This window comes from Mastomys coucha, unplaced genomic scaffold (genome assembly GCF_008632895.1).
Source record: "Mastomys coucha isolate ucsf_1 unplaced genomic scaffold, UCSF_Mcou_1 pScaffold7, whole genome shotgun sequence".
Lineage (NCBI taxonomy): Eukaryota > Metazoa > Chordata > Mammalia > Rodentia > Muridae > Mastomys > Mastomys coucha.
The window spans coordinates 25,397,709-25,418,819 of NW_022196913.1; the positions used below are offsets into that span (position 1 = coordinate 25,397,709).

General features: G+C 42.7%; 2 non-coding genes across 2 annotated transcripts; one reads left to right on the forward strand and one right to left on the reverse strand.

Moving 5' to 3' along the window:
• The first annotated feature begins 2,169 nt into the window (after positions 1 to 2,169).
• Trnal-caa lies at positions 2,170 to 2,274 on the forward strand. The gene is made up of 2 exons: positions 2,170 to 2,207; positions 2,229 to 2,274. It is a non-coding gene; the product is annotated as a tRNA-Leu (tRNA).
• Positions 2,275 to 11,774: 9,500 nt separating this feature from the next.
• Trnar-ccg lies at positions 11,775 to 11,847 on the reverse strand. The gene has a single exon. It is a non-coding gene; the product is annotated as a tRNA-Arg (tRNA).
• Between the last annotated feature and the right edge of the window lie 9,264 nt (positions 11,848 to 21,111).

The following is a 21,111-nucleotide window of genomic DNA, read 5'->3' on the forward strand; positions in this document are numbered from 1 at the left end:
TTTTTTAAATAAAAGCTTAGAAGACAATTTACTAAGGAAGTATAAAAATCCAGTGTAAATGCTAAACCTTATAAATCTATTTAAAAGTCCAGTTTTATCTGTTAAATATTTTGGTTTCTCTTTTTTGTGTGATTTCTCTTTTTTTAAATAATAATCTCTACGTTTCTGGTTTTTGGTTTTTGGTTTTTCAAGACAGGGTTTCTCTGTGTAGCCCTGGCTGTACTGGAACTCACTCTGTAGACCAGGCTAGCCTGGAACTCAGAAATCCACCTGCCTCTGCCTCCCAAATGCTGGGATTAAAGGCATGCGCCACCACTGCCTGGCAATCTCCAAGTTTCTTGTTTAATCCTAGCATCCTTTCTTGGTCAGGTTTAGACAAGATGATTTGGGGGGGGGGTGTCAGGCAGTTGGTCAGTATCAATTAAAAATCAATAAACTTTGATCTGGTGATTTCCTTTTCTAAAAATGTAAGACAGTTGAATACTGTATCGTTTGCTTTCCTGAGACTGTGGCAAAGCATCATGGCCTAGGCATCTTATAAAAGAAAATATTTACTGGGGCTTACGGTTCTGGAGAAGTAGAGTGCGTGATCGCCATGGCCAGGAGTATGGCCATAGGTAAGTAAATTCTACAGCAGTAGCTAAGAGCCTTTGTCTGCAATCTGGAGCCAGGGAGAGAGAGGGGTTGGAGGCGGAGGGAAGGGGGGGGAAGGGGGGAGAGAGACACAGAGACACACAGAGACACACAGAGACACACACAGAGACACAAAGACATCAGGCTGGGAATGGCACAGACTTTTGAAACTTTGAACTCACCCCCAGTAACACACCTCTTCCAACAAGGCCACATTTGCTACCAGTTCCTAAACAGTTTAGCAACTGAAGACCAAGCGTTCAAACATCGGAGCCTATGGGGGCATTCGAGGCCAACTGGCAAGATACCGTCAGTTACTAAAATTTGTGCAAAAGAATACTCGATTGCTTAGAACAATGGTTCTCAACTTCCTAATGCTTTAGTGTAGTTTGTCATGTTCTGTAACCCCCAACCATAAAATTATTCTCATTGCTGCTTCATAACTAATTTTTTTTTTTTACTGCTATGAATCATGATGTAAATATTTTTGGAGATAGAGGGTTTCCCAAGGGATTGAGAGCCACAGGTTGAGAACCGCTGACTTAGAATATATGTGTTTGCATTGTGTTACTTTGGAAAGCAAATGGATAATGTGGGCTGTACACAATGACCGTTTGAGGATTTTATTTGTTTGTTTTTGCAAGGATTAGTGTAATTATGGGAAATGTTAGCAAGAGATGAGACTGCCGGAGATTTTCAGTTTTGACTTTTTTCTATTTTCTGTGATTCATATGGACTTTGCAATTAGGAAAAACAATTATAAGAAGTACCTTAATTATAATCATTAACTATAATGATGCCTTGTTGGGTATCACTTACTGTATAACGTTCTTCCTAAAGAGCAACAGCTTATGAAAGAAAATACAACAGATCTTGTGTGTTGGAGAGAGGCTCATTTTTCACTATACTCTCGAATTTTTTCTAATCATTTAAAATGGATTATGAAAAGAAGAGTCAGGAAAGCTAAGATAAGGCATACTAACCCAAAATTATCCTCTTCGCACAAAGACAAAGACTTAATCTTTGCACACAAAAAAAAGGTCTTTGTGCTAATAAAAAATATGTAAGATTCTATGGGTACAAAGTTGATTAAAATTTGCAAATATGTATGCCTACTCTCTGAACTTAGCACCAGATACACCAGAGTTTAAATGTGAACATTCACTGCTCTGCCCTGAGTGGCATTTGGCCATCAAATGTCGCTTCCGCACAGCGTCCCTGACCTCTAGAGTGCAATTTTGACGGCCAGAGACACAAAGCTGCAGAACACAGGGCTGCTGACCCCGTTTTCCGTCTTTCCTCATTATCTTGGCGAACCAGACAGATGGAGAGCACAGGCACTCTGTCTTCGAAACATTTACATCCAGTTTTATGCGTGGACATTTCCTCCCTTCTTTTTCCTCGGCCAAATATTCTTCCATTTCACTCCACAGGAAACTTTCGTCAGCGTTTCCAACAAGTCTTGACGTTGCTACCACCGCTAGGGTGCTACAGCAACCTCTATATCAGGAAAATATGTGCAGCCGTTCGCTGTGTGTCAGGATGGCCGAGTGGTCTAAGGCGCCAGACTCAAGCTTAGCTTCCCTGTCTGGGGATTCTGGTCTCCGTATGGAGGCGTGGGTTCGAATCCCACTTCTGACACAACATTGTTTTTTTTTTTCTTTCTCGACTCAGTATCGACAAATATATACCGACATGATCACATACTTAAGAAATATCGAACCACATGTTCTTAAAAATTGATTTTGAAAAATTTCTAATAGGAGCAGCCAACACTAACCATAGAAACGGAAACACGGCTACTGATTTGAGGACGCGAGATTCGCTCTGCGGTGTTGTCGGCCTGCGGAGGGAGGCGACTGCGGAGCGCGAAAACACGGAGCTGCAGGTCCTGGAGGTCTGCTCACCCCACGTCGCCTACACCGCCACGGTTGGCCACGCGCCTAGCCCACGAGTGCCGCAACCCTGAAGCACGGCGGCCTCCACAGCGCCTCCTTGCGGGCCGCGTGATAAATAATCGTTCCACCGCCTTAGTCCAAATTCCTCCTTCCAGGCCAAACAGGATCAGTGCTAGCAGCTTGCCATGCCCCTTGAAGGCAGTGCCTTCTCTCTGCGAGCACCTGTGTCACCAACTACTTGGTGGGTTTTGTTGTTGGTTTGGTTTGGTTTCATACTATTCTCTGATACGTTTTCACTCAGTATTTGTTGGGTCGTAAGTTGAACATTTATTTCGTTTTTCTTTACATAGGAGCTCTATTGTAAATCAGTAGAATAAATACAGCCTGTTTTGTCGCTGTTTATTGAACGTTCGTTCAATAAAAATAGAAAAAATTTGGAAATTCATTCCATTTACCCTTCAAAAGTTCTTACTATTTCCTTCCTCCATTCTGTCTTTCCTTCTCTCTCCCCCTCTTTATTTTTTTTTCTCCCTATCTTTCCCTTCCAACCCTATCGACTTTGGAATCCTGAGTGATCTGCGCACTTTGCCTCCAAAAAACTATTTTTTTTTTCAGAAAAAGAAACAAACAGATCATGTAAAAGAAAGATCTTAAATTTCTTTCAGAATCCCTTCTAGAGTACACTGTTTTCTAGTGCCTATGTGTGGATTTATTCTATTTTTCTTGTATGCTCATATTCCTAGAACAGAGCCTGATCACCTTCGGAAGAGCTTCCACAGTGTTTGTGGGATGATTAGCCCTGCTCCCAGCCTCTCACTTTGAAAAGTGAAGTATTTTCAAGTGCTGGAGTGGAGGTGGAGGGTGATGCATATTTTAAAATCTCTTTTCTTCGGGTACTTACTCTCGCAAATGCCACAACTTCCCAATATTACTTAGCTCCTAGATTAAAAAAACAACACTTTGTCAGAATTTATTTCATAGCAGTTCACAAGCTCAGTTGGTTTGTTAGCTGAAGTATTCAAAGTAATTCTGATTTTCCTTTCTAAATGAAAAACACATCCCTCACTTTAAAGAGAATAAAAGATAATTTATTCTTGAGACAAATATGAGTGACCAGGGCTCAGGTTATGCAAAAGGGTTATGTAAATTTTTACTTATAGGACATAGAAAGTAATAAATTAAGACATTTACCAAATTATACTGGTGGGAACATCAGGAAAATCTGCTCTAGGTTTCAGGTGCTGTCTGGCAGTGGTCTCAGCTTCTCTGTCTATGGATGCTAAGGGTTAGCTAGCAGAATAATCCAAAAGGAATTACCTGATAGGCAGTTATGGTGTGTGGTGGGAGGAATGAATGGAACTAAAAATTGCACCAGATAACTTGGCTCTGGGTCTGCTTTTTTTTTTCTTCTGGTTTTTGGAGACAGCATTTCTTCCTATAGCCCTGGCTGTCCTAGAACTTACTCTGTAGACCAGCTTGGCCTTGAACTCAGAAATCCACCTGTCTCTGCCTCCCAAGTGCTAGGGTTAAAGGCGTGCCCCACCACTGCCCAACTTGGGTCTGCAGTTTTTAAACTCTACCCCTGTAAAGCTCTAATCATCCATTCAGCCTGGGTTACCAAAGGTGAACCACGAAGGGATAGAACTGTCGAGGTGAGGCCCAGGACTGGACTGGACAAATGGATGGATGGATGGGCAGACAAAAGGACAGAACACAGAGTGGCTGTGTAAAGCAATGGGGACTGTACTGTAAGGTATTTGTACTGGACTGAAGCCCCAGGGACAGCCGGATGTTCTTGGTTTTTCAGTTCCTTCATGCACATGAACCTAGTGGTTCAATGAAGGTTGGTGGGGTTGTGACCATCACAATGTTACATGTCCCTCCCTTTATGGGGTCCAGGAGAGGGTCCCTTTGTTGGTTCCGAACACCCACATGTGGCTCACAACCAGTTCCGGGAGATCCAATGCTTTCTTCTGGCCTCTACAGGCACTACTGCACGCACACAGTGCAAATACATACATACAGGCAAAATATTCACCCATATAAAAGAAAAATGCTTCTTAAACACAGGCACATACTGGTGACTGGGCAAGGTGGGACACACCTTTAATCTCAGAGCACAGGATGCAGTCAAGTGATATCTGTTGGTTCAAGGCCAGCTTGATCTACATACTTTTGTTAGGGATACATTGTGAAATTGTCTAAAAACAAGAACAAAAACAACAACCGAACATCGATGCCAACAACGGGTAAGTAGGTTGCCACAGGACAGGAAATATTTAGTTATCTAAGTTGACATTCTTAGCCTTTGAGTTGGTGGGTGGGTGTTAATAGAAGCTAGGGATTCAATGTGTAAATTGCACAAAAGATACCTAATATACATGAGGATGTCCAGAAACACTGTTAAGTAGACAACAGATGGGTATTTAAAAGTATGAAGGCCGGGCAGTGGTGTCGCATGCCTTCCATAAAGATAACCCAAGATAATTTGGCTGCTAATCTGCAATCTTCCAGCTCTGCATGGCCCCCATCAGTCTTGCAGAATTTTAACACTGGTGCCTTGTTTCGTAGCACTAAGATGCCTACAAACGTCTACAAACGTCACAAAGCGTTTGTGACGCTGATAGGAAAATACCAAGATGCCAGTAAGTCTCGAGAGAGGCAAAAAAAAAAAAAAAAAGTTAATTCTGGAGCCCTGGTGCAGAAAGCTAAAGTGAGGAAAATCTCTAAGACCTCCAGCGTGCTAGAGAAGATCCGGAAGTAATCTTGGCCTTTGTCGTGTAAATTGACCCCAAGATCGCTGTATCTCGACGGGAGGAAATTAATTTTTACTCCTTCTTCCGGAGCTCGTCGGCCTGGAAACCGGGAATTGCTTTCTGGTTTGGCGAGTGAGGCGAGGTGGGCTAGGGCTTCGGGGACTTAGTGGCTCGGGCACTGAAGGCAAGAAGGACGCAGGTGTGTGCCCGTGCGGAGGACTCTACACAGCTGAACTCATCTCAGCCCTGATTTGGACCAGACTTGGTCCCTGCCGTTTCTCTAAGTCATGGAAGAGAATGTGTCGCAGCAAAGAACTTTAAGCAAGATTTCCTCTCCACTCATTTTTTTTTTTTTCGAAGTTAACTCGGACACACATTTGATTTTTTTCATGTCAACCTGTTGCAATATTGTTACGTGGCTGACACTGAGAAACTTAGGGACAATTCCTCCTGAGTTCTAGACCAGCCTGGCTACCTTGTCTTCATACTTTTCTCCTTTCCCCAAATGTTTGTAAAGCCACTTACATACATTCTGGGTGTGTGTATAGGGAAAGCACGGACTATGTTAATAGGAAAGTTGTTATATAAACAAGGTGAGATCGAGTTTTTGTTTGGTTGTTGTTAGGGATAGACAGAAGTGAAATTTCCTGCACAAATGATGGATATGACATAGAAAAGAGTAGTTAATTCTTTTGAAGTAAGGAAGGCAAGACTCTTTGTTCAGGGAGTTGTCTGTAATATACCTTATAGACTTTCTTTGCAATTAAACCAGTCTGAAAATCATCATTTGATCGCATATAGATTATTTATTTATTTGCTCCAGCTTCTAATATGGTAGTTTCTTAAGTCGTTTCCCGTGAGGATGCACTTGGTGTTTGGGTTTCCTTCATCTCTACATATGTGGTAGAGTTTCCTACCTTGCACACAGAATGCCTCACCAGGGAAATGCCTCACCAGGACGGGTTTAAAGTATTCCTCCTGGATCTCACTCAGAAGACCACAAAGCTAAGCCAAACTACAGCTCCACCACTCTAGGTTCCGGGGGAACCTATGGGGTTTGTGATCCTAAATGTGGAGAAAGATGTATTTGGAAACAGGAAATCAGCATCCCAGGAAAAATTCCACACTGGGGAGACTGTTTCCTACTTCTCAAATCAAAAGACACGGGGCATCAAGAGGTGCCCAGAACTGTCCCACGCTGACAGTAGGATGCACAGCAAAGAGTCCATCTGGAGCAGTCCCAGCTCAGGACCTTCAGGCCTTGAGTAGCTTAACAACAGAAATTAATCTTCCCCCAGCTCTGGTGGTGTAAAAAATGAAGGTTCCTGTGGATTCGGTCCCTTGTGGGGTAGATGATCAACCTCTCACTGTGTCCTCACATGGCATAGAAGGGAGACCTCTCTCCTGTCTAAGGGAACGTGTTGATTCCATCATGGATCTGCTATTCCCACAGTTTCTCTTAACTCAGCCTTCTTAAAGGTCTCATCTCTAATTGCCAAGTTAGAGTAGTGGTTGTTATCAGCTTAAGAGGGTTTTTTTTTTGTTTTGTTTTGTTTTTGGTTTTTTTGAGGTGAGGGATGGAAGTAGAATCCAGTCCTTAACTCTCATTAGTGTTTCACTATTACCTCTTCCCCTTTTAACATCCTCCTCCACCCACTTTTTTGGCATTTGAAATAAGGTCTCACAATCCTCCTGTCTTAGTCTCTAGAATACTTTACCAGTGTGTGATACTATAACTAGCCTTCCTTCCTTCCTTCCTTTCTTTCTCTCTTTCTTCTCTCTCTCTTTCTTTCTTTCCTTCTTTCTTCCTTTCCTTTTCTTTTTTCTTTTTTTGAGACAGTTTTTCTGTGTAACCTAGAACTAACTCTATAAACTAGGCTGGCCTCAAACTCACAGAGATCCACCTGCCTCTGCCCCCTCCATGCTGGAATTAAAGGCATGTGATACCACTTCCTAGCTGCATACCTGGCTTTTATTACTATCACTTAATAAAGAAAATTTCAATAGCAAAATGTAGAATGTAAACAGAAAAAGAACCTAACATATTTAACATCAAGAGTTCAAAATTATGCCAGTGTTTCTCTTCGCCAAGAACTCTGTGCCAGTTAGGGTGTGTGTGTGGGGGGGAGGGGCTTGACACAAACTTGGGTCATCTAGGAAGAGAGACCGTCAGCTGAGAATGCCTCTGTCTGATGGTCTGTAGGCCTGTGGGCAAGTCTGTGGGTACATTTTCTTAATTAATGGCTGCTGTGGAAGGGTCTAACCTGCTGTCCACAGCTGGTGTTACAAGGTAATATAAGAAAGCAGGCTGGGCAAGCCACGGGAAAGAATGCAGTAGATGGCATTCCTCCCTAGCCTCTGTTTCAATTCCTTGCCTTGATTCCTTGCCTTGACTTCCCTTCACAAAGCCTACAATGGTAAGCTGAAATAAACCCTTTTCCTCTCTAGCTGTTTTCGGTAATGGTGTCTATCACAGCAATAGGAACCCTAACTAGGGCGGCCTCACTTTAGAGCTCTAGAATCTGAACTCGAGTGAGGTCCGGTAGTGTGAACTTTGGTTCCATCCCTAGGGATTATCGTACATGCTTATAAAAGTCTTATATCTGCTGGGTTAGAGAAGCTTGTGGCTAGAAGAGAGGAGGAGATTATGAACAGAAGGAAATAGAAAGAATTAGCATATTTGTCTTTCTGGAAGCTGCTTCCATGGGATTCTGCATTATTCCCACCAGAATCTGTGTGTTCCAGATGCTGAGTTTGCAGCCTGGGTGGGTGCAGGTGGTGAAGGCAGGAATCCTTCCTAAATAACCCATCAAATCTCCAACCACAGATCTCAACCCACTTATCAGTCGCCACAGACTCCCTTCCCTCGCAATCTACTATATCTACCCAGCCAAAACTCCATGAAAGCAGAGTTTTGTCTGCTTCATTCATTACTGTATGAGTGAAGCAGACAAACCATTACTGGCACATAGTAGCAACAGCAGTATCTGCCAAATACAAATACATCCTTGCACTGACTGCATTTTAAAAGAGTTTAGTTTTATTTCATATATGTGAGTTCGTTGCCTGCATGTGTTCATGTACACTGTGTGTGTGCTTGGTGCCTGTTAGCATCAGGGTCTCCAAAGTCTGTGATGTCACATAGGCGGGCCTCCCAGACCTGTTGCTAGGGCAACGGCCGCCATATTCCCAGAATCCATTGGGTTCACCTCCCACCTTTACATGCAGCTACTACCTCAGAACCTATATATATATAGTATGTATGTATATATATAGTATGTGTGTATATATATATATATACACACACACACACACATACATATAACGTGTTCCTCTCATGTGAGCTCTCTCTATCCCTGTTCTCTGTCCCCTACTGCCCCCCTCTCTCCCTCTCAATTAAACCTCTTACATGTGGAACTGTTTGGGCCTAGTGTGTGGTATGTCCTGACGCAAGCTGTCGTTCTAACACATCAGTGCCCACCATGGCCATAAGTGGGTTCCCCTGGAACTGGCAGTGTAGATAGCACCTTACGCATGCTAAATCATTAAGACTTGTGTACATTTGCATGTCTATGTATCAGCATGTATGTTTCGGTTCTTGTGAAGGCCAAGAAAGGGTATTAGATCTCCTAGAGCTGGAGTTATAGGTGTGAGCCTGGGAACCTAATTCTAGTCCTCTGCAAGAGCAGTAAGTGTTCTTTTTTTTTTTTTTTTTTTTTTTGCAGTAAGTGTTCTTAACAACTGAACCACTAAGCCATTTCCCTCTAGAACATTTTTTTGATATGCATAAAATATCTTTTGGGAATTTTGACTGAGATTTTTGTGTGTGTGTGTTGGGGGGAGGGTGATGGAGGAGGGCAGCTTTGGTTGTCCTAGAACTCTCTTTGTAAACCAGGCTAGCTTTGAACTCACAGAACAACTGAGATGTTTTTAAAACACATAGATCAATTTGGTCATACATAGATAGACCTCTCTGTCTCTCCTTTTGTTAAAACAGGGTTTCTCTGTGTAGCCCTGGCTGACCCAGAATTTTCTCTGTAGACCAGGCTGAACTTGTATTTAGAGACTTGCTTGTCTATACTTCTTGAGGGCTGGGGTGCTGGGATTAAAAGCATGTACCACTATGCCTGGCCATATTAATAATAATAATAATAATAATAATAATAATAATAGTTGTTGTTGTTATTTTAGATATGGACTCTTAATAGCATTGAGTGCTACTGTTCATGAATCTAGAAAAATCTTCAATAAGTTTAGTACTTTTTTTGTTGTTTTTTTGAATAAATTTAATACTTATTTGTTTTTCCCCATTGAAGTTTTATACTTTTATGCATCTGGATATTAGTCATTTTGTTAGACTTGTACTTCACAAGAGATGTATGGAAAACATATCCAACGATACTAGCCATCAAGGAAATGCAAGTCAAAATCCTAATGAATAGTGAGTGTGGTGATCTACATCTGTAACCCAGCCCCGAACAGACTACCACAGGATTTTCAGGCCAGCCAGAGTTTCAAAACCCAATCTTGTTTCAAAAACAACAAAAAGAAAGAACAAAAAGAAGAGCGAAGTCCACAGTAACATATTGCTTCACCGCAGTGAGGAGGTCTGTGATTGAAATGACTACAAGTGCTTACAGGTGAGGACCCAGGGAGAGGAGGGCCGAGAACTGTGGAGAACCAAGAGCAGGCTCCTCAAGAAAAAGGAGCTTAGTGGGTGGCCATGAGCCCTTCAGTAGTCCAGCTATTCATGAGAAAATCACATGAGATCTGGAGTTTGAGATCATGGTGAGAGCCATTTCAAAAACTCCATTAAACTAAAATTAGACTTAGCACTCCTCTAGCTGAGTGTATTGCCAAAGGAAATGGATTCAGTATGCTTAAGAGATTGCAGCATTTGGCTACAGTCATTCATGGAAGCACCAAGTGACGAGGGAGTGAAGAAAATGGCATATATAGACATCATGGAATACTGTTCAGTCATAAAAAGACTTTGGTCTTTGTCATTTTTGACATTACAGAAGGAGACCTCCACTCCATCTCCTCCTCTTCCTCCTCCTCCTCCTCTACCTCTTCTTCCTCCTCTTCTTCCTCTTCTTCCTCTTCCTTATTTAGCAGTGCTGGCAGGAAAACCCAAGGCTTTGCAATGTAGTAGACAAGCTATGTCTCTAGTCAATACCATTCTATTAAAGTGAGATAAGGCAGACACAGAAAGATAAGGACCATATGATTTCACCCATACATTGAATATAAAATACTGACTCTTGGAAATTGGCAACAGGATAATGGTTCCTGAGTCTGGGACAATCCAGAAGATACAAGGATGAGAAGAGTGGCCCAGTAAGTATGAAGGTGTGTTAGATCTGAATGCAGTGGTCTAGCAGTCTGCTGACTATAGGATAGCTATATAGATGAGGAATTATACATCCAGAATAAAGAAGTTTGAATGTCTTTGCCATAAATAAATGACCAATTATGGAAGACATAGAACATTTAAACTCATTTAAACATTACACAATGTGAAACAGACATGTTGGTTCATGCATGTCGTCCAAGAACTTGGGAGGCTGAGGCAGGATTGCCAGACTGGCCCTACAGAATGAGACCCTGTCTCCAAAAAAAAAAAAAAAAAAAAAAAAAAAAAAAAAAAAAAAAAAAAAAAAAGGATGCCTGAATTTGCTGCATGCCTTTCATCTCACCCCGGGGGAGGCAGAGGCAAATAGATATCTATGAGTTTGAAGTCTATCTGGTAAGTTCCAGGATATCCTGGGCTAATCAAACCTGGGGCCCCTGGAGGCTCAATGAACTAACTACCTTAGCTCCCTCTTACAAAAGACTACAAACATTTTAATCCTTCATTCCCCAATCAACACCTCAGTTTTGTTTTGTTTTGTTTTCATTGCTGTGGTCACAGGAAGGGAGATCCTTGACAATCTATAGTAGTTTTATTTTTAAATTAAAATACAATTACATCTATTTTCCTTTCACTTTCCTACTTCCAACTCCTCCCATGTATTCTTCCACTTACCCCTAGACAAATTCATAGCCTCCGTTTCTTTAATTGTTGTATACATGCCACACGCACACTTCTAAATACCTAAATTACAATCTGCTCAGTCCATATAATGTTCCTTTTATGCACCTTACTTCAGGGCTGACCACTTGACATTGGATAACCAATGCCCTCAGCATTCCCTCGTTGATTGTAGTTCTTTGTCCAAAGTTAAGGACAGGTGAGATTTCTTTCTTCTGTGTTAGCAAGTATTTTAGAGTCCTTATTCAGGTCTTATTTAGGAAACCTAGGGCTAGTTTTGCACTTTTCTTTGTATGGTACGAAGTAAACTCCCCAGGTATACAGTTAAACAAGAGTTCTCTAAACACGAGCCAGCAGCCACACCATAGTACAAGACCTACACGAAAGAAAATATATTTCGAATTCCCAGAAAATGAGTACACCAATGAAACAAGAAAAACACAAAAAGTACGTCGACCACGAAGGGACTCGAACCCTCAATCTTCTGATCCGGAATCAGACGCCTTATCCATTAGGCCACGCGGCCAAGTGGCAGGGAGGGGTAAATACGTAAGAGTCAAACGAGATGTGACCAGATATGGGTGGAGCTTCCCTATAGAGATAACAAAAATTCAGCATAACATAAAAGTTCCTAGCTTGGAATCAAAATTTACAAAGACTTCTAAAATGTAGATTTGGAGAGCTGTAAGAAGGCAGGTAGCTCAACGGTCCTTCCTGTGAACGCTGCTAAATATTCCATGACCCGAGAACCACAGAGACGTCCAGCCAGAACCAGGGGACCTCTCAGGGGAGATGTTCTGACGTCTGGAGGGCGGGAATCAGAAAGGGTCCGCAGCCGGCGAGCTTTAAAGAAAGCTTCTATGAACTTGCGAAGTTGGCATAAGACTGGAAAAATGGGAAATTTGCAAAGTTAGTTTAGGAAGGATGGAAAGAATGAAATCATTGGGAGGTGGAGGCAAGAGAACCAAGAGTTCGCGATCATCCTCAAATACTAAGAGCTCAGGGCGCTTCTGGGTTACAGGAGATCCTGGCCCCCAAACAAAGCAAAACAGCAATGTTAAAAAACAAAGAGCATTCTATCTTCAGATCCAAAAGATCTCAAGTTATCACCTCGTTAGCGGCAGTCCTAAGCTTCTGGATTCAACACAGTGTTTAGGCATGAATTTATTTTGATCTAAGGGGCTTCCTGAGTTTTTCTTTTTCCTTGGATATTTTAACGGGCAGCTGGGTGACTCCAGTGATAAGCAACCCACAGACTTCTGAGAGTCCCCTGAAACTAAAAATTGGAATCTTCGGGGCACATTCCAATAGTGCTGACTGAGCCCAGTAAACATACAAAGGATACCTTCCTCGTTTATCACTTTGCAACTAACTTATGAATGAATAAACAAAAGACCAAGTCCCACTGTGTAACTCGTGCTAGGTTATAGCCTCAATCCCCTTGCGTCTACCTCCTAACTGGGGATACAGGCATCATCATCACAACCTGCTTCTCTTTCAAAGATGCTTTTGACGACACCCATTATATCGGGGCGGTCACTTCCGTTTCTTGCTTTGGAGAAAACTGGTATTTGGTAGAATGTGTTAACACACAACTAAATATTCTGATTAGTTTTATGTCAACCCAACACAGGCTAGAGTCGTCTGAGAGGAGAGAACTTCTCATTTTTCTCTTAACCCCGATTAATTAGCAGTTGATGGGGGAGTGCCCAGCCCGTGTGGGTGGTGCCAATCCCTGGGAAAGCAGGCTGAGCAGGGGAGGAAGAACAAGCCAGCAGAGTAGCACTCCTGTGCCCCCTCTGCATCAGTTCCTACCTCCAGGTTTCTGCCCTGTTCGAGTTCCTGTCCTGATTTCCTTTAGTGATGGACTACAGTGTGGGAGTGTGAGCCGAGTAAGTCCCATCCTCCGAGGTTTTCTGGGCATGGTGTTTCATCACAGCAATGGTAGGTAACCCTAACTACGACAGAATTAATTTCTTGTAGATCTCTTCCTGCCACTCTTGCAGAAATAAAACGGGAGCCACGAAGCTTGATGAATAAAAATCTAATTTTTCATACATTTTCCCCGAGGGTAGGAGCAGTCTTTTCTCTCTCTTCCCCAGCTGTCCGGACCTGCCATACACCTGTGTTACTTAATCTAAAACACCTTTCCCTCCAGCTCTTCCGTCCTCTCGCTCTCCCTTCACGGTCTTGAACCCCCATACAGGGCGCTGGTATTTGGTGTAGACTTTCTTTTTCTACCCAAGCTTCCCTGTTCTTCTTTTCTCAATAATTTTCAAAGTTGCTATCTTGAAAAGCCCGAGGTAGGGATGGACAAGGCACTCATTAGGAAACAGCGGGCGCAGGGAGGAATTTTCTCTGAATTTTCCTTATCTACCCAAAACCTAATCTTCCAAACTAAAATTGCTAACAGCTGCCCTGAACTTCACCGAAAATCTCATTAAGCTCATTTTATGGGTGGCTGGAAGTTCACCTGTCCAGACAGACTTTTTCCTGAGGCCCATTCATCCTTCCTGCAGATCACTTTCTTCTCCAAGTTACCCACACCCCTTCCCCCATCCCCTGTGAGGAAAGTACAGAAGCACCTAGATCTCGGTTGGAAATACTTACTTTTCGAACCTGTGATGTTCCCTATGTACAGTAATGGAGTTGGTGACTGTGTCTCACTTCATTAGTTGAAGCTTGTCTTTGCAATCTGATACCATTGGTTAACTCCTCAGTTGGAAGTGAAAAGGTGTAATAAAGAGTCATGTTGTAGGATGTTCAAAGTCTGAGCAGACCATCTATCCAGTTTCTCAAGATAGGGGAGGTTTATGAAACATCGACCCTTTGTAGACTAGCCAAGTTTGATCAGAAAAAAAAAAGTCTCATAATAAAGTCTCCTTTATTAACATATTTAACTTCTTTCTCTAAAATTCAGCCAACTGAATTTTAGAAAGTTAGCCAACTGCTAACTTTCTGACGACTCTAGTAGCAGTAAATTGTTGACAAGTGGCTGGGAATTATTTGGTAAGGACAATTCCAATGAGACTCTGACAAGCTTCAAAGAATGTATGTATTTTATGTATATGGGTGCTTTGTCTGCATGTCTGCATGTCTGCCTGTCTGCCTGTCTGCCTGCACACCAGAAAAGGGCATCAGATCCCATGATAAACAGTTGTGAGCCTCCATATTCGTGCTGGACATTGAACTCAGGACCTGAGTCCTCTCTCCAGCCCCAAGCCAAGACTCTAGATGAGTCCTGCAACAGAAGGAATCAACCATTCCACCTGTCTTTTTAGTATAGCTTGAGGTGAGTCCTTCTTGCTAGGGGTGATTCTCTGGCCAGCTGATTGGCTGGACCCAGTTAGGCCTTAGATTACACTCTTGTGGCCAGGTATCTTCTCTCGCAGGCCTTTACTGATATTTTTACATTCTTCCTTCTGAAGGGGTAACCCTAGAAACCAGAGGAGAAATCAGAATCCCTAAAACACTTCTGGTATCTTTAGCCTCTGGCGAGCATGAGGCTGGCTATATTTCTTTGAGGTCTTTGTATCCTAGACTGCCTAGGCTATTTTTACATCTTGTTTATCCCTGCTTTTGAACTAAAGGCTGCCCTGAAGTTGGGATGACTGCAGATCTGCCTTCTTCCAACAGACACAGGGAGTGTTACATATGGCTGTTAAAGGAACCCTACCAGTGAGCCTGTCTAAAGCACCTCAAAAGGTCATTGGCAATTCTGTTTGTATGGCAAGTTGGGAAGGAAAGACCTTGACTGGTACCTAAAGAGAGATGTGAGGAAGAAGTAAAGGAAAAAAAAAATATTAACAAGCCCTATGCAGAGAGCCAGGAGAAGCCTCGACTGAGCCAAATCAAAGTTCCCTAGAATCTCTGGGTGGGCTCACAAGAGTGACTCCTCATTTCCCTTTGGCCCTCAAGACTGGTCTCCAGAGAGAAGAACTGAGTGTCATTTTTAGGCACTTAGCTGTTAAAGTGGCTAGAATCACAGTGATGACCCTCTCAAATGACTCCTAGATAGGGAGAGAATAAATTTAGCCCTCACTTAACTTTTAGATTCAAACAATTAAGACTCTATCTCTCTTGGCTGCAGGTAGGTAGTACAGTGAGCCAAGGTATGGATTCTTATGTCTGGGCAGAAGTTTTCTTATCAAGAAGAATATCATGCCGGGCCGTGGTGGCGCACTCTTTTAATCCCAGCACTTGGGAGGCAGAGACAGGCATATTTCTGAGTTCGAGGCCAGCCTGGTCTACAGAGTGAGTTCCAAGACAGCCAGGGCTACACAGAGAAATCCTGTCTCAAAAAAGAAGAAGAAGAAGAAGAAGAATTCTCATTAATGAGAAAGAGAAATAGTTGTCTGAATAAGTCTATGGCTTTGGGTCTAAAGTCTAGGAAGTATGATCGACCCCTTGGACTGCTAAGAAAACATACCAATCATTTTTATCATTGGTTACACTTTCCTGCTGGGTGTTTAAAACCATTCAGGTGACCAAAATTAATTTTTTCTTTTGTACCATCAAGGCCACTTGAAGGTCACTTGGTTTTTACAGGAATCTCTGGCTTCTTTAGACATCCTTTTTGTATGAGGATAAATCAAAGCTCCCATTTGGCTATGGTTTTGATTTGATGCATTGAAGGACCTCCCTGAACAAGATAATAGGCAACTCCTTACAGTTACAAGACCCTTCTAGAGATGGCCTGCAGTTCTCTGGAACCTAGTTGACCTTGGAAAGTCACCTACTGTCCCTTTTGTAATCTTTCTGCCCATATCTGCATAGACCTCCAAGTGTGGTTATTGAACACACAGAAAATCATTTATACCAGTCCAGTACTTTTCACTACTGTGTAACATTTAGATAGATCTGGGGCAAGAACCAAGCACTTTTAAATAAATTTTAATTAGGCATACTTTTTGTTCTTTAATCCAGTCCTTGTAATTATGAAAATCAGACCAATAACTGTTTTTTTATTTGTTTTGGTTTTGTTTTGTTTTTCAAGACAGTATTTCTCTGTGTATCTTTGGCTGTTCTGGAACTCACTAACTATGTGGACCAGGTTGGCCTCACCCAGATATCTGCTTGTCTCTGCTCCTAAGTGCTGGGATTAATGGTGTGTACCACCATCTCCCAGTGACAATCTTAAGTACGGGTTTCATATACAGAAACTCTCACCTTTTACACTCATTATATAACTTCCTTAGAACTTTGTAACTTCTTTAAGCTTTCCAGCTTTCGTTTCCACTATAGAAAATTATCTAGCATTTATTTACTTTCTTGTTAATAATTAATTAATTAAACAACAGGGTCTTACCATAGTCCTGGATGGCCTGAAACTCACTCTGTAGATTTGGCTGGCCTCAAACTCATAAAGATCTTCCTGCCTCTGCCTCCCAGGTGCTGGGATAAAAGGTATACAATACCATGCCTGGCCTCATCCAGCCATCTTAATTTTCATTTGTAAATCCTTCTTTACTTAAAAAAAAAAAATCCATCTTTACATCCTTCATCATTCTGGTAGTTGTGCGTCTAACACTTGGTGTTCTGTGCCTTGAGTCTTGGTTGGGATTGCTGTTTCACCGTTCTGCAGGGTCATTGCGAATTTACCTTAGCTTCCCAGTCTAGCTGTTTCAACGTGCTAGCTCCATTCTCAGAGAGCTAGTGCTAGAGGCACAGCGCTTGGAAAACTGTTTCCTCTGGTCACCAGGAAGTACATCATACAAAACAGTTGCCAAAGTTAAAACAAAAATCCACCCTGGGCTCTGTTATAATTTCTGTAGTTTAATATAAAAATGTACAAAACCCAAAACAACAAAAACAAAGGGAACAGTAGAAAAACCTCTGGTGGCCTGAACCCATTCATCTTTGCATCAATTTTAACTGTGCTGGCCAAAGCCACATCACTTGTATCTTGTTTGGTCTCTTTCTTTGGCTACTACCTATAAGCTCTGACTGGGAAAGAAACCATGAAGTAGAAGGGATGGGGAGGTGTACCCAGTGCACATAGAGGGCCTTCTTCTTGAAGAGGTGATGGACAAACTGGGAAGGAGAACATGACCTTGATACCATTTTGTCCCACTCAAGCATGGCACTGAGAGCAAACAACTTTGTGACCCTCCGTGTTGACTGGAGTCCCTTAGAAATTAACTTGTTTGAAAAAAAAAAGTCAATCCTGATATGAAGTTCTAGTGGTCTTGTGTAGCATACAGATAAAAAAGCAAGTGCCTTAGGACTAAGGTCTAAGGTGTTAAGTTTTAAACTAGAGACAAGTGGCTTAGGTGCCTATCTAACGTATCAAAGTGGACCCGGCCTCCTAGACCTCACATCCAGTTCAGCTAGTACTGAGCATCCTTCAGTCCCTACCTGTAACAGGGTATGTCTGGCATACCCTGCCCTCTACCCTGAACTTCCCAGCCCAAGAACTGGGCTACTCTTGCCACTGAGACTCTTCCCTATCCACAATTTGACTACTTGCTCTTCTTTTGTACCTTTGGCCTCCTTGGTTCTCTCTCTCCCTTCCCCTCTCCCCACTTGGTATAGGGTCATGTGCAACTCTGAACTTTTCCAGATGTGTCTGCCTCTGGCCATGCTCTCCTACATACCTATAATAAACTTTCTCCTCCACCATACCTAGGACCAGTCATCATGTTCTCTGTCTCTGTCTGTCTCTGTCTCTGTCTGTCTCCCTCTCTCTCTCTCTCTCTCTCTCTCTCTCTCTCTCTCTCTCTCTCTCTCTCTCTCTCTCTCTCTCTCAGGCCTGCCAAACCAAGAGGCTGCTGTCCTCCCTTCCCCACACCTGCACACCTGATCTAAAGCCTCCCAAGCTCTCTGAGGAAACCATGGCGAGAAGGAAATAAAGGTGAATCCAATGCCCAGGGAGGGAGGTTATGGAGTTAAATTTTGAGGGTCTCTTTCTCACTGTACTGAAGCTGGTTGGGAGCCTCTGGACCAGCCAGGAGAGTTGGCTGCCCTCTGCCTTGGGAACTTTCCTTTCTTTCCTTCTTTCTTTCTCTCTCTTTCTTTCTCTCTCTTTCTCTCTCTCTCTCTTTCTTTCTTCCTTCTTTCCTTTCTTCCTTTCTCTCTTTCTTTCCTTCTTTCTCTCTCTCTCTTTCTTTCTTTCTTCCTTCCTTCTTTCCTTTCTTCCTTTCTCTCTTTCTTTCCTTCTTTCTTTCTTATGGAACTTGGTTTTACTGGGTTATTTCCCATTTTGGACCTTTGAGACTCGACCCTAAGGAGGAGATTTCTTGCACTCCAAATTACCTATTCATGGTCAAATCACCACTGGAATGTCCTCATCACCGAGGAGTTAGTAACTCCGTCGTTCTTCATAGAACTTTGGTCTGAGTTGTCTGCTCATCATCTGGGCCCTTCTCCCTGTTAATAAGAAACTTCTAGCTGGTTGTGGTAGTGCACGCTGGTAGGATTTGCTGAAGGAGGCAGAGGCAGGAGAATCATGAATTCAAGGCCATCCTGGAACTACACATTTTATGTCTTGAAAAACCAAAAAAGAAAAAAGAGCCTGGCAGTGGTGGCACACGCCTTTAATCCCACCACTTGGGAGGCAGAGGCAGGCAAATTTCTGAGTTCCAGGACACACTGGCCTACAGAGTGAGTTCCAGGACACAGAGAAACCCTGTCTCGAAAAAACCAAAAAAAAAAAAAAAAAAAAAAAAAAAAAAAAAAAAAAAAAAAAAAGAAAGAAAGAAAAAGAAAAAAAAATAAAAGAAAAAAAAAAGAAACTGCTGTGTACTGGGATCCTTCCAGATCCAAAAGAGTACATTCACACAGAGCCTACAGCCACCACAATGGAACTGTCAGGACCGGATGCGTCTTTACCAAGGGGGAGGAGCTGACCATCCTCTGAGTAGTTTACAATTCAGATTGAACACTGAAATTCTGGGAAAGAATACTTTTGGTGTCTCACAAAGAAACACATGGGGAAAATTTCTGACTGCCCTGGCACTCACTCTGTAGACCAGGCTGGCCTTGAACTTAGAAATCTACCTGTCTCTGCCTCCTAAGTGCTGGGATTAAAGGCATGCACCACCATTGCCCAGCTCTTCTTTCTAAAAAAGACTGTACCATGACTCAAACCAGAGGAGCAAGCACACAGGGTGGAAAGTTCATATTGTTCTTAGTCTAACGCAGTGGCAGCTGTGTTTCAACACATGCTGAGAGCAGGGCCTCACAAACTGATACAATTGGGTAACTCATAATCTCTGGGAAGTGGGGAAGGTGTGATTGTATAGCCAACTGATAGTCTTTATTTCAGAGGTCTGGTGTACTCCCAAGTCTTCAGAGACCTAGGTGTAGCCTCTAGTGTCCAGAACACAGGGGTTTTGAGGGCAGAAACTTGGCAGCTGCAGGAGGTTAGGGTAGCTTTTGTGTAAGCACACAGTTTGACAAATGCCAAGAGAGGGAGGTTCAAACAAGCAGGCAATTTAAAAGAAGCTATAATAAGTTAGCTAGGACATCCTGACTTTGGGTTTCTCAAACAGAATTGAGTAATTTTTCACAGGATTCTCCATTAAGGAGATTAAATTCTCGTTAAACCTGAAATGGCCTCAGCAAGGACAAAAAAGATGGAGATGCCTTTGAACTCTTACCCTGTCACAGGAGAGTTGGGGCCTGGCAGTAAGAGCTGGACACAGCTATGCACTCAGAGTCAATCAAGCTGTTTTCTGGCTGGTATCGATCTCAGATCTGCTGCTGCAAGGTGTTCTGGGAGACTTCTCTACTGCTTGGCAACCCACTTCCTATGAAAGAGTTTTGGAATAGAGTGAAGTCTCCTCACTTTCTTTCTTCCATTTTCTGAGACTTGTTACTTAGGTAAGGATATTTCAGAATTTTCTTTTATCACCAGAAACTTTCTAGAACTGCAAGATTTTAGGGCCCACCCAACTCAACTGAAGCAGAAAACCTGGTGCTAATGTCTGTCAGCAGGGAGAGCTTCCTGCTGATTCCAGTGTTACTACACTTGGTGAGAGACGCACTAGGAGGACCAGTTTTCTGATTTTACCCTTTAGAGAGTATGTCATCTGATTCTTAGAGGAAGCACGGGAACGGCGGAGACGCGGGACATGATGAGATCTGTCATTTCTGTCCTGAGTTTTCAGGACCGTCATTCTTCCTTCTGCGTTGGCATGGTCCGTCTTAATTGTCGACAGGAGTGGTTTGCCATAGTGGAGCCATGCCTCTGCACCTCTTCTTCCTAAAGAGGAGCATCAGATACGGGCCCCAAGGAAAAAGGAGTGTGCACTGGACACCTCCGATTCCGTTGGAGGGAGTGTGACTTACCGCTGAGGTCCTCTCGTGGCATCAGACTTCAAAAACAGCGATTCTTTCAGCATTGCATTGGGAAAGTTGATATTTCCAATTTCATAGAAGTTGTTCAAATTCACTGGCTTTTCAGCTTGCTTTTTTGTTTTGTTTTTGTTTTTGTTTGTTTTGTTTTTCAGCTTTTCCAGGATGTAGATTCCTGCTGTTGGACTACCCAGCCAAGGCCGTGTAGGCCAATCCAATAAATTTTCTCTTATAGTATGTACATTCTATTGTTTCTGTTCCGCCAGAGAACCCTGTCTAATAAATACTCTTGTTTTCCTTTTGCTCTCAGGTCCAGGTCTCCCTTCTTTCTTTCCGGTCATACACCTCTCCTATCTTATTTTTCCCCCCAAGATCCTGGATTTTTTAAATGGAATTATATCCTCAACCCGATTTCGATTATTGTGTCAAGGCTGAGCGAGCGGGAGAGAGCGCTTATGCTTGCACCAAGGAGTGGAGGAGCTCCAGGACTCTG